Here is a 19,271-nt window from a genome sequence, read left to right as displayed (position 1 = left end):
TTGTTTTAGGGTCACACCTAAGCATTTCTCTCTTTTTTGAGCAATTATAAATGTCATTGCATTTTTAATTTTGGTCTCCACATGTTCATTGTTAACATATAGAACTACAATCACTTTTAGGATGTTTATCTTGTACCCTGCAGAATTGCAAAACTCAGTTTCGAGGAGTTTTTTAGTACACACCTTGGAATTTTCTAGGTTAGACAGTCATATCATCTGCAAATATGAAAAGTTTCATTTCTTTTTGTCCGATTAGATGATATTTATTTCCTTTTTACTCTTGTTGCACTGCCTAGGACTTCCAGCACTATGTCGGGTAAGTGTGGTTAGACCAGATATCTTTGCTTTCTTCCTGATCTTAGTGGGGAGGTATTCAAATTCTTCACCATTAAGTCACCATTAAGTATTGGCTGCAGGTTTTCTTATAGATCTTCTTTATCAAATTGAGAAAGTTTCCCTCTACTCCCATTTTTCTTGGAATTTTTGTCATAAATGCATTTTTTCAAATGCTTTTTGTATACCAGTTGATATGACCATATGGTTTTTCTCTTTAGCCTATTAATATGGTGGATTACATTAATAGCTTTTGAATATTGAACCAATCTTGTGTCACTGTAATAACCACATTTGTCATGGCATACAATTCTTTTTATATATTGCTGAATTCTATTATTATAATAAAGATTTCTGTGTTTAATTTCATGAGGGATATTAGACGTTAGTTCTCCTTTTCTTTACTGTCATTATCTAGTTTTGGCATTAGTGTATACTAGCTTCATAAAATGAATTGAGATGTATTCCCTTTTCTTGTCTTTTCTGGGAGACATTGTGTATAATTTGTTTTAATTCTTTTTTAAAATTCGGTAGATTTTCCCAGTGAAATTACTTGGGCCTGGCAATTCCTCTTTCATGAGTTTTTAAATTATGGATTCAATTTTCTTAACAGCTATAGGACTATTCAAATAATTTATTTCATATTTGATAATTTGTGGCAGTTTATGCTTTTCAAGAAATTAGTCCATTTCATTTAAGTTGTCAAATTTGTCTGAGTAGAGTTGTTCAAATTATTCTATTATTTTCCTTTTATATCTGCAGGGTCTGTAGTGATATCCCCTGTTTACAAATGGTATTGGTAATTTTTGCCTTCTCCCTTTTATCTTTGTCAGTTGGTAAATTTTATTGATCTTTGCAAAAAAACAAGTTTTTGTTTCATTGTTTTACTCCTTTCCATTTCATTGATTTCTGTTCGTATCTTCATGATCTCCTTCCATCTGCATGCTTTAGGTTTCTTTGGTCTTTTTCTAGATTCTTAAGGTAGGACTTCAAATTATTGATTTGACATTTTCCCTCTTTTCTCATGTATTTAGTGCTATAAATTTCCCTCTTAGTCCTATTTAAAAGTGTCATACAAATTTTATGTTGTATTTTTATTCAGTGCAATACAGTTTTCATTTCCCTTGAGACTGTCCCTTTGACTCATAAATTATTTAAAAATCTGCTGTTTAAATTCCAAGTATTTGTAGATTTTCCTGATATTTATATGTTCTTGACTTATAGTTTGATTTCATTTTGGTCAGAAAACACACTTTGTATGATTTCAATCCATTTAACTTTGCTGAGGTTTGTTCTATGGCCCAAGATATGGTATAACTTTTAGCCCTGAGCTATTTCCCCTGTCCCTGCAGGACTCCAGTGACATGAATGCTAGATTTTTACAGTCCCAGAGGTCCTGAAGTCTATTTTATTTTTTTTCGGTCTATTTTCTCCTCATTGTTCAGATTGGGAAATTTTTATTGTCTATGTTCAACTTCACTGATTCTTTACTCTATCCCCTCCATTCTGCTCTTGACCCATTCACTGTTTTTAATTTAATTTTATTTTTCAATTCTAAGTTTCCATCTGTTTCTTTCATTTATATTCTATTTATATGCTAAAACTTTCTATTTCTTTGCTGAGATTTTTTAAAATTTGTTTTAATCATGTTTTTAATCGGACATTGAAACATTTTTATGATGGCTCCTTAGAAATCTTTGTCAAATGACTCTAATGTCTCTGTCTTCTTGGTGTTGGCATCTATTTATTGTCTTTTTTCATTCTAGTTGAGATTTGTCTGGTCCTTGGTAGGACTAGTTATTTTTTATTGAACTTGGACTTTTGGGGTATCCTGTTATGAGGCACTGGATCTTATGTACATCTTCTATTTTTGTCAGCTTCCTCTCGTGCCACTCCAGCAGGAGGAATATGGGGCACCACTGCATTACTGCAAGTTTGGGATAGCAGTCCAGATTCCCCACTCAGTCTCTTTTCACTCTCAAAAGGGGTTGAAATGACATGGTGCCCAGGTGCTATCAATAGAGTCCCAGAAGGTAGCCAGAACTCCCACTTATGCCCAGCAATACTGGAGGGCACTTCTATAACTTTTTATATCACATCTATACCTAAAATGATACAAGCACATCCCAAACCATTAATAGTCACCATTAACAAAACATATTACAAACAAGTGACATAATTTTAAAACCAATTTTTACAACCATTCAAAAATCAAAAAAGTTAAAATTATAATTAGAGAACCGAATAGCTCTTCCATTTATTGATAAATGTAATGCTGAATTTTCTTTTAATAATTTTGAATCCAACAGACTTTTTTCCACCAAGATCCACTTTATGAACATACATATTATTAGAGCAGCTATTGTGCAGGTAGCATGGACATCATTAAAAGAGCACAACTGGTCCACAACAAGATAGATGAATTCAATATATGTGAATTAATGACGTAGGGCCACCCCACCTCAGCTCTGATACCAGGAGTCTCCACCTCGCTGCCAGTCAACCCACTGAGTTTCTACCTGAGGCACAATTCAAGCTACATAACTTTCCACTTGGAAACCTAAAAAAGGATTCCTCCAGAAGTTCTGAAAGACACTTATTCAAAATGGATACAATGATCTTTGGAGCTGGCCACTGAAGCAGTTGTCTAGAACCTTCACTGCTGAGCCTAGAGCACCACAGTAAAGTGGTAAATACTGGACATTACTCACCCTGCTCACCATCTGTAGGTTTATACTATAAGACCCAGCTTGACATGGCTGCCTAAGGCCAAAGATATACAGCCTGGGGGCAACTGCCCATGAAGTCCAGCTACCCTGGTCCTGAAGAGAGGTCCACCAATCTGTGATGCACTGTGTACGTAGGGTTCCACTAGATTCTGTAACTTTCTGTGCACATATGGTTCCACTAGATTATGTAACTTTTTGTGCCAAAATCCATATACCATCTGAAAACATGCCTTTGTTTCTTCTGACATCACAGAATGCTCATATCATATGAGAGAATACAAGAAAACATTTACAACAAAGTGTATTTTTTAAAATACAAATCTTGTTTTCCTACTGATATTATGATAACGCACAGGGCAGAAAATCCTCAAAATGATCATGATGATGAATTACAAATCTTTCAAGATTTGATGAGGAAAAGACAAAGCTATTGGCCAGATCCATGCACACTAGTTAGTCAATATCAAGGGATGCATTGAGATTTTTAGTAGTCTTACTCACTGAGGACATCACTTTTTTCCAAGTGATCTGAAATACTGCTTCCTTAGTTACAAAATCATCACTTTAGCATGTCCATCAGGTCCCCCCTCCTGAATTGAACAGATAATTGACCCTCTCTCCTTCACACAGTGGTTCCTGAAATTTCTAGGTCGTCAACAAAGTTTGCAGGGGTGCATCTTGAAGAAAAAACTAAAGAGGACCTCACAGGCCTGAAACAATCAGAGAGACAGTTCTAGGCAGGCTGCCACTCCCAGGGCACTGCACAGACAGCAGAATGAAACACATCGTCAGTCTTCCTGTGAAAAAGGTCTATTTACTGGTCCTGGAGATTCAGTCTGTGGGGCAGGCTTCAGGGTTCCCACACATCTAGAAGCTACAGAATTGCTCTAAAGAAACATAGGCAAGGGGATGCCGTCTGGGCCTTCTCCTTTGGCCTTGCTGCAGCTTGTTGGCACTTTTCAGAAAGGAGCTCATACCCTTGTCTGAAAGACCAAGTTTTGCAAATGTTGCCAAGCCATCACCTGATCTGGAGCGCAGCAAGGTTTATGATTGCAGTCAAACAGGACTGTATATACTTGGATACCTTAAAAGTTATCCCCCATAATACCATCAGCTGATTGTTCAACAGAAACATTGCAGTTCAGAAGAACGGAATGACATATTCAAAGTGCTGTGAGAAAAAAACTTTCAAATAAGAATACTCTACCCAGCAAGGTTATCATTCATAGTTGAAAGAGAGATAAAGAGTTTTCTAAACATGCAAAAAGTAAAGGAATTCATCACTACTAAACCAGTCTTACAAGAAGTCTTAAAGGGACTTCTTTAAGCTGAAAAGAACAGGCACTAACTAGTAACAAGAAAATATACGAAAATTAAAATCTCACTGATAAAGGCAAATATACAGTAAAGGTAGCAGATTAACAATTTATAAAGCTAGCATGAAGGTTAAAAGACAAAAGTAGCAAAATTAACTATAGCTACAATAATCAGTTAAAGGATACACAAAATAAAAAGGTGTAAAATATAACTTTAAAAACATAAAATGTAGATGGCTTAAAAATGCAAAATTTTTAGAATGCATTCAAACTTAAGTTTCTATAAACTTAAAATAGACTGTTCTATACATATAAACTGTTATATGTGAACTGTATGGTAACCAAAAAGCAAAAGCCTACAGTAGATACACGAAAGATGACAAGAATGAAATCTAAACATAACACTAAAGAAAGTCATGAAATCAAAAGGGAAGAGAGCAGGAGAATAAGATAAGAACAGAGAGGAACTACAAAAACAGCCAGAAAACAACTAAAATAATGACAATAAGTGTATACCTATCAATAATTACTTTGAGTGTAAATGGACTAAATTAGCCAATTGAAAGACATAGAGTGGCTGAATAAATAAAAAAACAAAACCCATCTACATGTTTCCTACAAGATACTCACTTTAGATCTAAGCACACATACAGACTAAAAGTGAAGGGATGGATAAAGATATTCCACGAAGATGGAACTGAAAAGAAAGCTGTTGCATCTATACTTATCTAAGACAAAATAGACTTTAAAACAAAGACTTCAATAAAAGACAAAGAAGAGCAATTCCTAATGATAAAGGTTAATCCAAGAAGAGGATATAATATTTGTAAATATTTATGCACCCAACATAGGAGCACCTAGCTATATAAAGCAAATATTAACAGACATAAAGGAAGAAATTGATAGCAATGTAATAATAGTAGGGAACATTAATATCTCATTTACATCAATGGATAGATCATCCAGACAGAAGATCAATAAGGAAACATTGACCTTAAATGAAACATTAGACCAGGTGAACTTAATAGGTGTATATAGAATATTCTATCCAAAAGCAGTGGAATAGACATTCTTCTCAAGTGCACATGGAACATTTGCCAAGATAGATCATATGTTAGACCATGAAGCAAATCTCAATAAACTTAAGAAGACTGAAATCATATCAATCATCTTTACTGAACAAAATGGTACAAAACTAAAAATCATTTACAGGAAGAATACTGTAAAAATTACAAATAAGTGGCAATTAAACAACATGATACTGAACCACCAATGGGTCAATGGAGAAACAAAAACATACCTTGAGACAAATGAAAATGGAGATACAACAGTCCAAAATCTATGGGATGCAGAAAAAGTCGTTTGAAGAGAGAAGTTTATAGCTATACTTGCTTACCTCAAGAAACAAGAAAAGTGTCAAATAAACAATCTCAATTTACACCTAAAGGAACCAGGAAAAAGGAGAACAAAGATAGCCCAAAGTTAGTCGAAGGCAAGAAATAATAAAGATCATGGTGGAAATAAATGAAATAGAGACTGAAAAAACAATAAAAAGGATCAATGAAACAAAGAGCTGGTTCTTTGAAAAGATAAAGAAAATTGACAAATCTTTAACTAGACTCACCAAAATAAAGAGAGACAGTACTCAAATAAATGAAATCAGAAATTAAAGAGAAGTTACAACTGATGTCACAGATATATAAAGGATCATGAGACTACTATGAACAATTATATGCCAACAAATCAGATAACCTAGAAGAAATGGATAAATTCCTAGAAACATACAATCTACCAAGACTAAATCATAAAGAAACAGAAAATCTGAATAGACCAATTAGCAGTAATGAGATTGAATCAGTAATCAAAAGTCCAGACCAGACAGTTTCACTGGTGAATTCTACCAAACGTTCAAAGAAGATTTAATATGTACCCTTCTCAAACTTCCAAAAAATTGAAGAGGAGGGAGCACTTCCAAACTCATTCTATTAGGCCAGCATTACCCTGATACCAGAACCAGACAAAAATACCACACACACACCACAAATTGTATGCCAATATGCCTGATGAATGCAGATGCAAAAATTCTCAACAAAATATTAGCAAACCAAATTCAACAATACGTTAAAAGAATCATATACCATGATCAAGTGGAATTTATTCCAGGGATGCAAGGATGGTTCAACATCCACAAATCAATCAACATGATACAAAACATTAACAAAATGAAGGATAAAAATTATGTGATCATCTCAATAAATGTAGAAAAAGCTTTTGACAAAAGTCAAGATCCATTTATGATAAAAGCTCTCAACAAAGGGGTATAGAGGTAATGTACCTCAACATAATAAAGTCCATATATGACAAACCTACAGCTGACATCATACTCAATGGTGAAAAGCTGAAAGCTATTCCTCTAAGATCAGGAACATGACAAGGATGCCCACTCTCACTGCTTTTATTCAACATATTATTGGAAGTCCTAATCACAGCAATTGTGCAAGAAAAAGAAATAAAAGGCGTCCAAATTGGAAGGGAAGTATTAAAACTGTCACTATTTTCAGATGACATGATACTATACATAGAAAACCCTAAAGAATCCACCAAAAACTGTTAGAACTAATGAACAAATTCGGTAAAGTTGCAGGATACAATATCAATATGTAAAAATCTGTTGCATTTCTATATACCAATAACAAACTATCAGAAAGTTAAATTTTAAAAAAAAATCCCATTTACAATTGCATCAAAAAGAATAAAATGTTTAGGAATAAATTTAACCAAAGGAGTGAAAGACCTGTATACTGAAAACTATGAAGCTCTGATAAAAGAAATTGAAGAAGATACAAAAAAATGGCAAGTTATTCTGTGCTCATGCATTGGAAGAATTAACATTGTTAAAATGTCCGTACTACCCAAAGCAATCTACAGATTCAATGAAATTCCTATATAAATTCCAATAGCATTTTTTACAGAACTAGAAAAAATATTTCTAAAATTTGTATGGAACCACAAAAGGCAGATTTGAGAAAGAAGAATAAAGCTGAAGGTATCACACTGTCTGACTTAAAACTACTACAAAGCTACAGTAATCAAAACAGTATGATATTGGCATTAAAACAAACACATAATCAATGGAACAGAATAGAGAGCCCAGAAAGAAACCCCATATATGGTCAATTAATTTACAACACAGGAACCAAGAATATACAATGGGTAAAGGACAATCTCTTCAATAAATGGTGTTGAGAAAACTGGTCAGCCACAAGCGAAAGAATGAAACTTGACCACTATCTTACATCATAGACAAAAATTAACTCAAAATGAATTAAAAACTTGAATGTAAGACCTGAAACCATACAACTCATAGATTAAACACAGACACTAAGCTCCTTGAAATCAGTCTTGGTGTAGAACTTTTGGCTTCAACTCCAAAAGCAAAGCAATAAAAGCAAAAGCAAACAAGTGGGACTGCATCAAATTAAAAAGCTTCTGGAAAGCAAAGGAAACCATCAACAAAATGAAAAGGCAACCTTCTGAATGGAAGAATATATTTATAAATCTCATATCTGATGAGAGATTAATACTAAAAGATATAAAGAATTCAAACAAATCAATAGTATAAGAAACAAATAATCTGATTTAAAAATGGGCAGAGGATCAAAATAGACAATTTTCCAAGGAAGACATAGAGATGGCCAACAGGCACATGAGAAGATGTTCAACATCACTAATTATCAGGAAAATGCAAATCAAAACTACAGTGAGATGTCACCTCACACCTGCTAGGGTGACTATTATCAAAAAGACAAGAAATAAGTGTTGGAGAGGACATGGAGAAAAGGGAACCCTTGTAAATTATTGGAGGGCATGTAATTTGGTGCAGTTACTATGGAAAACAGTGTGGATATTCCTTAAACAATTAAAGGTAAAACTTCCAGATGTTCCACTTTTGGGTGTTTATCTGAAGAAAATGAAAACTAATTTGAAAAGATATATGCACCCCTACGTTCGTTGCAGCATTATTTACAATTGCCAAAATATGAAAATGACCCGAGTGTTCATCAATGGGTGACTGGATAAAGAAGATGTGATAAATATACACAATGGAATACTACTCAGCCATAAAAAAGAAGGAAATCTTGCTGTTTGTGACAACATGGATGGACCTTGAGGGTATTATGCTAAGTGCAATAAGTCAGACAGAGAAGGACAAATTCTGTACGATTTCACTTACATGTGGAATCTAAAAACAAAACAATGGACAAATAAAACAGAATAAAACTCATAGCTACAGAAAACAGATTGGTGGTTATCAGAAGGGAAAGAGGTCAGAGGGTGAGTGAAATGGGTGAAGGGGATGAATTGTATGGTGACAGATGGTAACTAGACTTATTGCGGTGATCACTTTGTAGTATGTACGAAGATCTAATTATTATGATGTATACCTGAAATGAAAGTGTTATATGGCAATTTTACCTCAATAAAAAAAATGCAAAAAAAAGGACTATGAAGATATAGACAAACTATTAACAATGGTTATCTTTGGATGACGGGACTTGGGGCAAGTTTTTCTTCCTTCTATTTTCTTTTGTTTTCCAAATTTTCCAAAATGATAATTTAAAAGAAACACTAAAGACATTATATTGTATTTTTCATAAAGCTAATTTTTAAAATTTTGACATTATATTTTTTCTGCTTTCTTGTTTTTTAAAAGTTCATACTGACGATAAACGATAGAATTGTAATAGGAGGCATTATATTTTCAATGCTCTTTTTATTAAATAGAAAATTGCTAACTCTATGTTAGTCCTTATTTTTATTTAATTTTACTGGTCTAAAAACTGCAAGTCAGGAAGCCACATTACAAAATGAGTATCATCATTTATTTGACCTTGCATAACTTTCAGAAATATATTTCAAAATTAATTTCCCAAACTTAAGGTTAAAACGAATGGGCTAAAAGATGCAACAACTAAAAGAATGGAGGTCAAATAATATCATTTGTAGGTTGTTTCAATATTTAAGAGTAGCAGTGCTGTCATGTGAAAGTGTTTGTAAAAGTATATCTGAAAACTAAAAATACAAAGTCACCATGAGGTCCAACCTATCGGATGGCCTGAAATCCCATTGTATGTGAAATGGCTGGTGTTCACCCGAGATGCACAAGCTGATGGAATCCCTGTTAGCACAATACAGCAACTGGAGCTATATACTAGCATTCCCTCGGAGGATCTCCATTGACAGCTATAGAAACAAATTAATTCTCACTTTGCTTTTAATTTTCGTTGTCACTAACGATGCCTCCACCTTCTGGCTTAGCATCTCAATATTAACTTGCAAGCATGAAACAAGAACTTAATCAAGGAATGTTTGGGGATTTACTTTCCAGCAGCTGAGATACTGAAGGTGAGGTAAGAGCACACATTTGTTGGTGTGGGACAGCAATTAGGTTCAGACAGAAGGTACAGAAATGCAATGTGAGCTACATCTGTTTGTAATTGATGTCTCATCTCAATTAATGAAATATATATATATATATATATTGCACCACAACAGTGAATAGAGAGTTCTTACATAAGCGTCCTGACTGACGCTCTCTTTTAGCATTGTTGATATCTTCAAAGATGACAAGTGGCTTGTTCCATAAAATGCTATTTCTTTTGTGCTTTGCTGCTTCTGTTGCTTTTTCTTCTCTTTCTCCTTCTTTTTTTAAACTATTACCTGCCTCTGCTAAAAAGGTATGTTCAAGGGGCATGTGTGATCCAAGTAAGACAGAATCCTCTTCCTAAATACCATGAATGAATAAAGATTGTAAATGGGTTGTTTTTCACTTATATACGTATAAACAAAAGAAAATAGGACTCTGAGTTGAGAGACAATATTAGTCCTAACTCTCCTGCTATCCAGCTGGATAATTTCAGACATGTAAATACACAATGCTTCTATTTCCACACCTGGACAAGGGTGCCAATATTCATCCTATATTTCTCACAAGGTGCTTGTGAGAGTTAATTAAAATTTTATTGATATTTTAAAGTATACAACTTCTAAACTGAAATCTTTTTCCTTTTAATAAGTGGAAATGGTTGTCTCCTACTTTTTAGGGCTATAATGGATAGGCCTAATTGAATTCCTACATTATAAAGATGAGAAAAACTGAGGTTTAGATCAATGGTTTTTCAAGGATCAGCGCGTTAGTCCCACTGGGAATGTAAATGCACGGTGCCCAACTCAGACCTGCTGAATCAGAAACTCTTGGGGTGGGGTCCACCCAGGAATCTGTATTTTTAACAAGCTCTACCAATGATTCCAACAGTCACTCAAGTCTGAGAAGCGTTGGTCTAGACCTATTGGCAGGGAATAGAGTAGAGAGGCAGAGCCAGGACTAAATCCCAAAGCCCCTGAATTCTAAATCCAGCCTCTTTAAACTACAAAAATGTAAAAAATTCTATTATCTAAACCACAATTTAATTTTTTATGTTGGCTCTTTGGTTTTGTAAAGTGTTGCCATTAGAGATTACTCTTACAGAAAGGACCCTGGAGGAGACCATAGGGAAGGACTTTTGTTTGCTTGTTGCTTATAGCTTTTATACATGTAATCTGTATGCTTCCTCAAATAAAATAAACACTTTTTCACTCTTGCGGGCATTACCCTCAACCATAACTTTTTAGGTTTGTGCATTCTTACACAAAGTCAGAGGTCCTACTTGCTGCATTTGTATTGGACAAAAGACTAAATCAAGGAAAGAAGAGACTTATATTTCAAGTTTTCTAAAAACAAATTCTAAACCATTGAAGTATACGGTGTAGCTATCCTTAATAGAAAAAAAATGCCTAAGCAAGGTAATTCCATAGAACAAACTTATCCTTATCTCAGCAAGCAGTTTGCCATAACTAAAATGATGTTCTCTCTCTCTCTTTATGTTTGAAATGGAATTAAGTGGGAAAATAAGCAACAGTTCTATGCCCCTTGGAGCCATTTGTTTGTTCTTAAAAGTGACCAAGCTTCAGAACAATTAGCTTTGGTGATGGCTTTAAGTTACGAGGAAGTCCAGAATATTGCTTCCTTCTACCCTGAGACAAGTTAGGTAAGACTAGAGGAGCTGGAACCCTGGGCCAGTCACCTCTCATTGCTGGTAATCTTATTTTTTAACCTCAGTATTCAGAATAAGTGCCATTGTTTTCTATACACGCCTTTCTATTTTAAAAATCAAGAAGCACTGCAATCAGAAAAACAAGAGATAATGGTTTCCTTTCTTCACTATTTCAAAAAAGTAGAGTACCTAGGCTTTTTTTCTCAATAATCAAAAGTGAGAGTGGCCAGCCTGGTGGTGCATAGGTTAAGTTTGCACATTCTGCTTTGGCAGCCTGGCGTCCACTGGTTTGGATGCGGGTGCGGACACAGCACTGCTTGGCTTGACAGGCATCCCACATATAAAGTAGAGGAAGATGGACATGGATGTTAGCTCAGGGCCAGTCTTCCTCAGCAAAAAGAGGAGGATTGGCAGCAGATGTTAGCTCAGGGTTAATCTTCCTCAAAAAAAAAAAAGTGAGAAATTGAAAAACCTATGGCATTTTCCTACCTTAAGACATTGGTGTCCTAAATTCTAATTTTCTTACTTCCCTAACTTCCTTATCATGCTGTCTCCTGTCTCTGGGAAGCATACTCTTTCAGAAACAAAATAGAAAAACAACTGCTTAAGGATTCATCATGTATTAGAAATTATATATAATCAAATTATATTAAATTCCTTTGCAAATACAAATGATATATACCAGGCACCTGGCCAAAGTACTTTAAGGACAATTTAAAAATTACAAATAAAATGTCAAAATAGAAATAAAATGATTTTATAAATACTACATCATTCTAACCATTCATAACTTAATTCCTTTTCTTTCTAGAGTATTCAAATGAAACACAAATATAATACATAATTCAATAATAATAATAACTCAATACTAGAATAAAGAAATGGAGAAGGGTAGAATCCAGTAAGACAATAACAGGTGAGCATTTTCAATCAATTTAATTATCAGCATTTTTCGTTGCACCAAATTACACCCGTGTACTTAGGTCTGTAAAAAGTAAGATGACCTGAAGTCTAGAATAACTGAAATCAGATGTGATTGGTTTGGAAAGGCTATGAGGAAACTAAATTATTTAGCAGAGGTTGAGAGAAAAAAACTTAAGATTCAGTCAGTGATATGAGGAGAGAATCTGGTTAAGGTCAACAGAGTATAATATTCAGGGCCAGCTTCCCAGAAACATCATGAGATGGCCAAATTTGCCATTGCTTTTCTCCTGGCCCTTGGTGACTGTTGGCACTTCATACTATTGCTCTCACTGGCCATCCATGCAGTAATCAGGACACTTTGGTTGCATGTGACCAAAACCAACTCAAATAAGCTTAAATACAACAGTTAAATGGAGGGATGGGGGCTCAAAGAGTAAACAATCTAGCGGTAAAGTTAGTTTTAAGCATGATTAGTTTCAAGAGCTTGCACGCTCCCATCGCACTCTGCTTTATTCTGAGTTGCCTTTATTTTCACATTAGGCTCTTCCCTCCTGATGACAAGAGGACTTCTAAAAGCTCTAGGCTTTTGTTGCGGGCTCTCAACAACTCTAGCAAAGAGACTCCCCATTAGGTTTCATTAGCCCTAACTGGCTGGTTTTGAATCATACACTCATTGCTTAACCAATCACTGTGGCCAGGAATGTAATGATTTTATTGAGCGAATCCATGTAAAGATTTCCCCTAGTAGTGGAGGATGTGAACCCCAAACGAATGAATTAAGAATAAGGGAGAGGTGGTCTTCCTAGAAAACTCAGTGTGATTTTAGCCAAAATAAAGAGAGAGAATGAATGCTGGATCAAAACAAATGTCCACTAAAGCCAGTTCTGGACAACATCCAGGATTCAGACCCTTCCTTACCTCTCACTCTTTAAAGAAAAGAGTCTTATATTTCATTCTCCATGGTGCTCCTAGGTGAATAAACTTCCTCAAGTACAAACTCGACCATCATAGCTCAATATCATAGCCTGGGAAATTCAGGAAGGATGGCAGGGAATCCTTTGGTCTTCCTTACTACATTCTTTGCTTGAGAACTCCCAGTGATGGTGGTCATGATTACTGTTGAATATATGTAGTTATAATTTTCTTTCTTATTTTGAGCTATCTGCCTCTCTATGGTTTATCCATTGGTTCTAATTTTTCCCCCTGGGGAAATTATGTCTATTATGTGTTCTACATAATAGATCTTCACATGTCCAAAGGCAGGTTTATTCAACTGCTGTGCATAGAAGTGATTTCCAGAGATCTGACACCCAATTATTTCTTTATTTATGCCCATTTTGTCTCCAACATTATGCTCTTTTCTCTTGGATTTCATTTTGGTTGGACCTTAGATTAGACAATCTTTTATTGTTGCTGTTGTTTTTCTTTTGCTTGTGTGTTTGTTTCTTTTCTTCACATAGTCAATTAAGGAAGTAAAAGTTCAAACAATGTTAAGCAAAGAATTATCTCTTTAAATCTTTTCTTATCACCTATAGGCTTTCTATGCTAAAGAGCAATAGAAATATACCAATTTCATCTGTGAAACAAAAATATTCTGCATTCCTGTATACTTTTCTCTCTTGTTTCATTTATCAGGTTGTTTTACTCCAAAACAAACAAACAGGCAATTTGAGTCTTATAGAGAGTGTATACTTTATAATCTTGGAGTCTACAAAAAATTTATTTATTGCTGCAAATGGTTGGATTCCTGCTTGTGTGCCATGGGAACTGAATTTCTGCCCTAATGTTTTGGCACATCTTCAGTATACTTACCTCTGTAGGAGTGGTGTGTATCCACAATTATGTTATTTGAAAAGAATCTTTGTACTGGAAAATCCCATTGAGATGTAGCATCGCGTTTCCAAGGGTGTCTTGGGACAAGAAAGAATGGGGCAGTAATACACAACCACTTGGTTACATCATTCATACCAGAGAAATTATCATCCTACTGCTGACGGGGAACACTTGTACTTCTCTATTATCAAAGATTTTGCAGAACTGCTCAGCCCCCTCTATTCATTTCATTCCAGCTGTTCTAACACAAGGAATGAAACAGATTGTTTCTTTCTCTAAGCATACATTAAAAAGGACAATGGCATCATTTGGGGGGCTTTGCAAGGGGTTTTTGCTCAATTTGGACTGTGTGTGGAGCAAGCTCACTGCCTTATAACAAAAGCATAAAACTCAGTGGTGACAGGCAAGTCAAAGGCTAAAGAATTCATTAAAACGAAGAAGCCCTAAATGTTCAGCCATAAACAACAAGAGACATCAGAAAGAAAGCAGGGAAAAGGTAAAGGAGACCATGAGAAGGAATGTGCACTGGCTCAGCACTGCATCCTTTACAATCCTTTGGGAAAACTCACTCAGGGCTCCAACAGTTCTTTCCTGAATTTGTCCTACATCAAAGAGCCACAGACTTGTTCTTCCTTTGAGCTTATTTTTAGGATCTTTTAAGTGTGCATAGATTTAAGGGATTTTTTGATACCAAAATACTCAAATTGTTTTAAGTCAAGTATCTGATCCTTCTGGTCATGTGCTCTGGAAGCATAAGCCTTGCCCTCTCCTTGGGAACCTTCATTTCTTCATATGGTATTCCTGCTGTATCTTACTTTCTGTAAACACCACAAATTTCTACCCACCTTTCTTATTCTCTTCCTTTCTTTTCACTTCCTACTCCTATTCTTCCTGAATGTCAAATACATGAATACATAGTTCCAGTCCCTTTTTCCACACCAATGGCAGACACTGCAAGTTAATCACGGAAATCTTATGGTGTATGAATCATTTTCAATATATATTCCAGGAAGTCATCACCAAGAGAGCAGAACTGAAAAGTGAGATGAACCATATTTTCACATCCTGGATCAGGAATGTGAAAACTTAGAAATCTAGAAAGCACGCAAAATACTTCTCTGATGTGAATTTTGTGAAGAACATCTCTCTCTACTCAGCCCAATAATGATAGTAAAATCGATTCTCAATTCAAGATCACTGTAGGAGGCAATATCTTATCTTCAGTTTGGCTCATCATTTACTCCTCAAATATATATGGGTTTGGTACTTGAAGATTCTCCTTAATTTTTGAAACTGGTAATGTTCAGACAATTTTTTTTGAAAAAGTACTATACTTTATTGTAAGCTATAAAAAGGAAGATAGTCTCTGTACGGGTCCCTTCTTCCTTCTACCCACATTCCATCCTCAAGACCTGTACTGGTAGTTAGCAGGGGGATTTGGTTTCACCTGTGAAAGAGGAGACCCTATTAGAAGCTCTTACCTCTATCTGGAAAGTTCCCTTTTGGGTGGCCTGTCTATTGGATCACATCCTACCTCAATCTTTCCATCCACAATACTAATGAGGTCTGTGGTCTTCTTCCTTCTAATCTAATAACAGACAAAAGGGATCCTTGAGGCCCACACATGGTCAAGTTTGGTTCAGGATGAATAAACTACACAGGGCATTGGTTTGCATCTGACATTACTGATAGGAATATACTTCTCTAGCATGTTCTCTTTCCTATGTATACTCCTGAATATCATGCAGTGGAGATAGGTAGTTATACTCAAAGATATAGTGATCCTGATCTTGGCCATATAACCACAACAAACATGACAATGTTTGTCTAATTAAGGTGCGTACATATAAGGTATGTGTGGGAGGACATGGGGTAGAAGAGTTTGAATATCTTGATTCTGGCCATAAACTAAGATAAACATCAGACAGTAAACTTAGGCAAGTCATTATTCAAGGAGGATCTTCAGTCTGAAAATAGATACCTAGGCAAGGCTCTTGATTTGCTGACTTGGGTTTCACGGTTATAAATAAACTATTGGTGTGCTATACTCTCTCCATGAGAGGTTAAGTCCCCAGCCTAAAGAACCTGGCTGGTTCTTTTTTTCTAGACCTGAGTTAATATTTCTTTTACTTTATTTCCTTCAACAAAATCACTTCCTCGGTGTCTCTGGCCCATGCTGCACACATCCACACCCAAATGAAAACACCATTTAACAGAAACAGCAACCCAAAAACCTACACAAGTTTTTTCCAAATGATTATGAGTCATTTCTGCCTCCAATTTCTAGTATTGCCTAAATTCTTGTGCACTGAATTGCTAGATAAAGTTATTTCTTTAAACCTGCCTTGGGTTCATCAAAACCCTTCCCTTTAACTTCCTACCTTCCCAATGCACTCTCAAACACATTGCTAATTTTGTTTTATGTTTTGTTTATAGAACTGTGGGTTTTTGAGTCATGGGGCAAGGGGTATTGTGTTAGCCAGATAAGTTTGGACATTCCTTTTCTTACATTCCATGGTGACCACTCTACCACTAAAAGAAGCTTCGTTGAGTCCTGAAGGAATTTGGTGAGAAAGCATCAGGATGGGGAAAGAACGAATCTTACACTATTAGTCAGTAGCGGGTTCGGCATATCCAAATACCTATTAGCCATCAAAAACTGCAGTCTTTACATGTCTATCTGGATCACTGATGCTTGAGGACATAGTGAGCAGATCTATCCTTCCTTCCCCTCCGTAACCTCTAACGCCTTTTCACCTTGGTCTAAACTAGGAACTTCACAGTGAGGAGATCAAGACAGACTAACGGGTAGTGTGAAGAAAATATCAGCAATTCTATTTGCTGATTTTCATTCTTTAAATTCTATTGTCTGTGTTTAACTGTACATTTATGAAAGTCGTAAAAAATAAACACCCAAATAAATTTACATTGTGAGAGTGTAAACCCAATAATTTTATCGACTCAAAATAGTTGGAAGTCTCAGTTCCTAAATTGCTTTCTGATGACACGCCTTTGGGAATGTGCTCAGGAGAGCGACAGCTTCTTCCCGACCTTATTAAAACCTCCCCAACAGTAATGACACTGGCCTGGGGGCCTTCAGAGGGTTTTTTCACACGATCTACTTTGCACACAGCACCGACATTTCTGCCTCCTTTTTGTGGTATCTCTCCTTCTTCCACCATCCTGCCTCCAGTTTCTCTCTCCTCAAAGAGCTGAGCAGAACAAAAAGCTATTACTCTCCTTTCTGAGAGAGACCTTGTGACTAAATAAATATTATGTTCCCTCTCTCTTTCCCTCTCCTGCTCTCATTAAGAGAAATTGGGTGTTCTGAGGTATTTTCCTGATCTGTGATGCTAGTAGGAAAGACAAACACCTCCTATCAAGACCTGATTCCTGGGCATGTGGGATAAGTCTCAAATGTTATGTAACAGAGATATCCTTGTATCCTGAATTGAATTACTTGCCATTTCTAACCCAGTTGAACTGGATTTTAAACTTAATGTTTGTATTACTTAACACAGTCCTTTCCCCTTTCTTATTTCTATTTAAACACTATCGACCGTCAGAAGGAGGAATCATGAGATCTGCTTTATTCTTTTAATTCTCTATTCACTGTGCACAGTATCTTGCATTTAGTAGCCATTCAACCAACATTTGTGGAGCTGGCAGGACTTTAAGAGAGTGCTTCATACTAATCTAAGGCATTGATTCTGCAACCTTACCATGAGTCAGAATCACCTGGAGAACTTCTTAAAACACAGATTACTGGACCTCAAGGACCTCAACCCAGAGTTTCTGATTCAGAAGGTCTGGGGAGGAACCTTACAATCTACAGTTCTATCAAATTCCCAGGTGATAATGATGCTGCTGGTTAGGGACCACACTCTAAGAACTACTGATTGGAGAAGCTATATATTCTTTGTAAGCAGAGAAGAGAAGGCAAGATCTAGGAATAGAGAAACAAGGTTAATTTCTTAATGTTCATTTTCCTTATGATAACATGGCCACGTTATATTTATAATTACTAAAAATAAACTACATCAAAACTAAAAGAAATAATGAGTAGATTTGGAATTATTTAAATTATATACGCTGCTATTTTTTGACAAAAATATCGATAACTAAAGATTTGGCTCTATAGTCAAAATAAAAAGGTAATATTTATACAGTATACAATTTTAAAGTTATTTTCAAAGAGGTAAAATTATTTATTTTGGACAACACCTTCCAAGTTATGGGTAATCATCCACATTTTACAAGCAAAGAAAAAGTCCAGAAAGGTTGCTTTAAGAGTTCAGAGAGGTTAGGGAAGTTCGGCTCAAAGCCAAACAGTTAAGCAGTGCCGTTCTCATTAGCACTCAGAGCTAATGGTTTTAATTCTAGTCTCTGTCTTCTATCCCACATCTCTATCTTATATCTGATGTTTCAGTTTTGTGATGTCCCCAAGACTACTTAGAGGACAAAACTGAATATTATGCAGGCCAAAATCAAAGGAGTAAGGGAATTAGAATTCCCTACTGGAATTAGAGTTCCCGGGTTCTAGACTCATCTTTTTACTAGTTAACTACCACCCCAACTGTGAGTCCTCTGTCAACAGCCAGATCAACCTGGAGCTCTACCCTCCTACCTGTATCCATCCGCTGCCCACTTCGACCCCAATGACGTGGCGTTGAAGCGCTTCACCCAGGCCTTCTTGTCGCAGTCGCGGGAGGAGAGGGAGCACGCGGAAAAGCTGAGGCGGCTGCAGAACTAATGCAGGGGCTGCATGAGTGTCCACAACACCGAGAAGCCAGACTGCTGGGAATGGGGGAGCAGCCTGAAGGCTATAGGGTTGTGCCTTCCACCTGGAGAAGAGCGTGAAGCAGAGCCTGCTGGATCTGCACCAGATGGCCACCCACAAGAGGGACACCCACCTGTGTGAATTCCTGGGGATTCACTACCTGCAGGTGCAGGTCAAGTCTAGAGTTCGGTGGCTGTGCAAGATGGGGGCCCCGGAAGCCGGCAGAAAGTACCTCTTTGACAAGTTCACCCTGAACGACTAA

At 36.2% G+C, this 19,271-nt stretch overlaps 1 pseudogene; it reads left to right on the top strand.

Moving 5' to 3' along the window:
• Window positions 1-309: 309 nt before the first annotated feature.
• LOC139045012 (ferritin heavy chain pseudogene) lies at window positions 310-19,271 on the top strand (annotated as a pseudogene).

Source organism: Equus asinus, chromosome 4 (assembly GCF_041296235.1).
Source record: "Equus asinus isolate D_3611 breed Donkey chromosome 4, EquAss-T2T_v2, whole genome shotgun sequence".
NCBI lineage: Eukaryota > Metazoa > Chordata > Mammalia > Perissodactyla > Equidae > Equus > Equus asinus.
The sequence above is the reverse complement of the archived record's forward strand: the minus strand, read 5'-3'. Positions and strand labels throughout refer to the sequence as shown.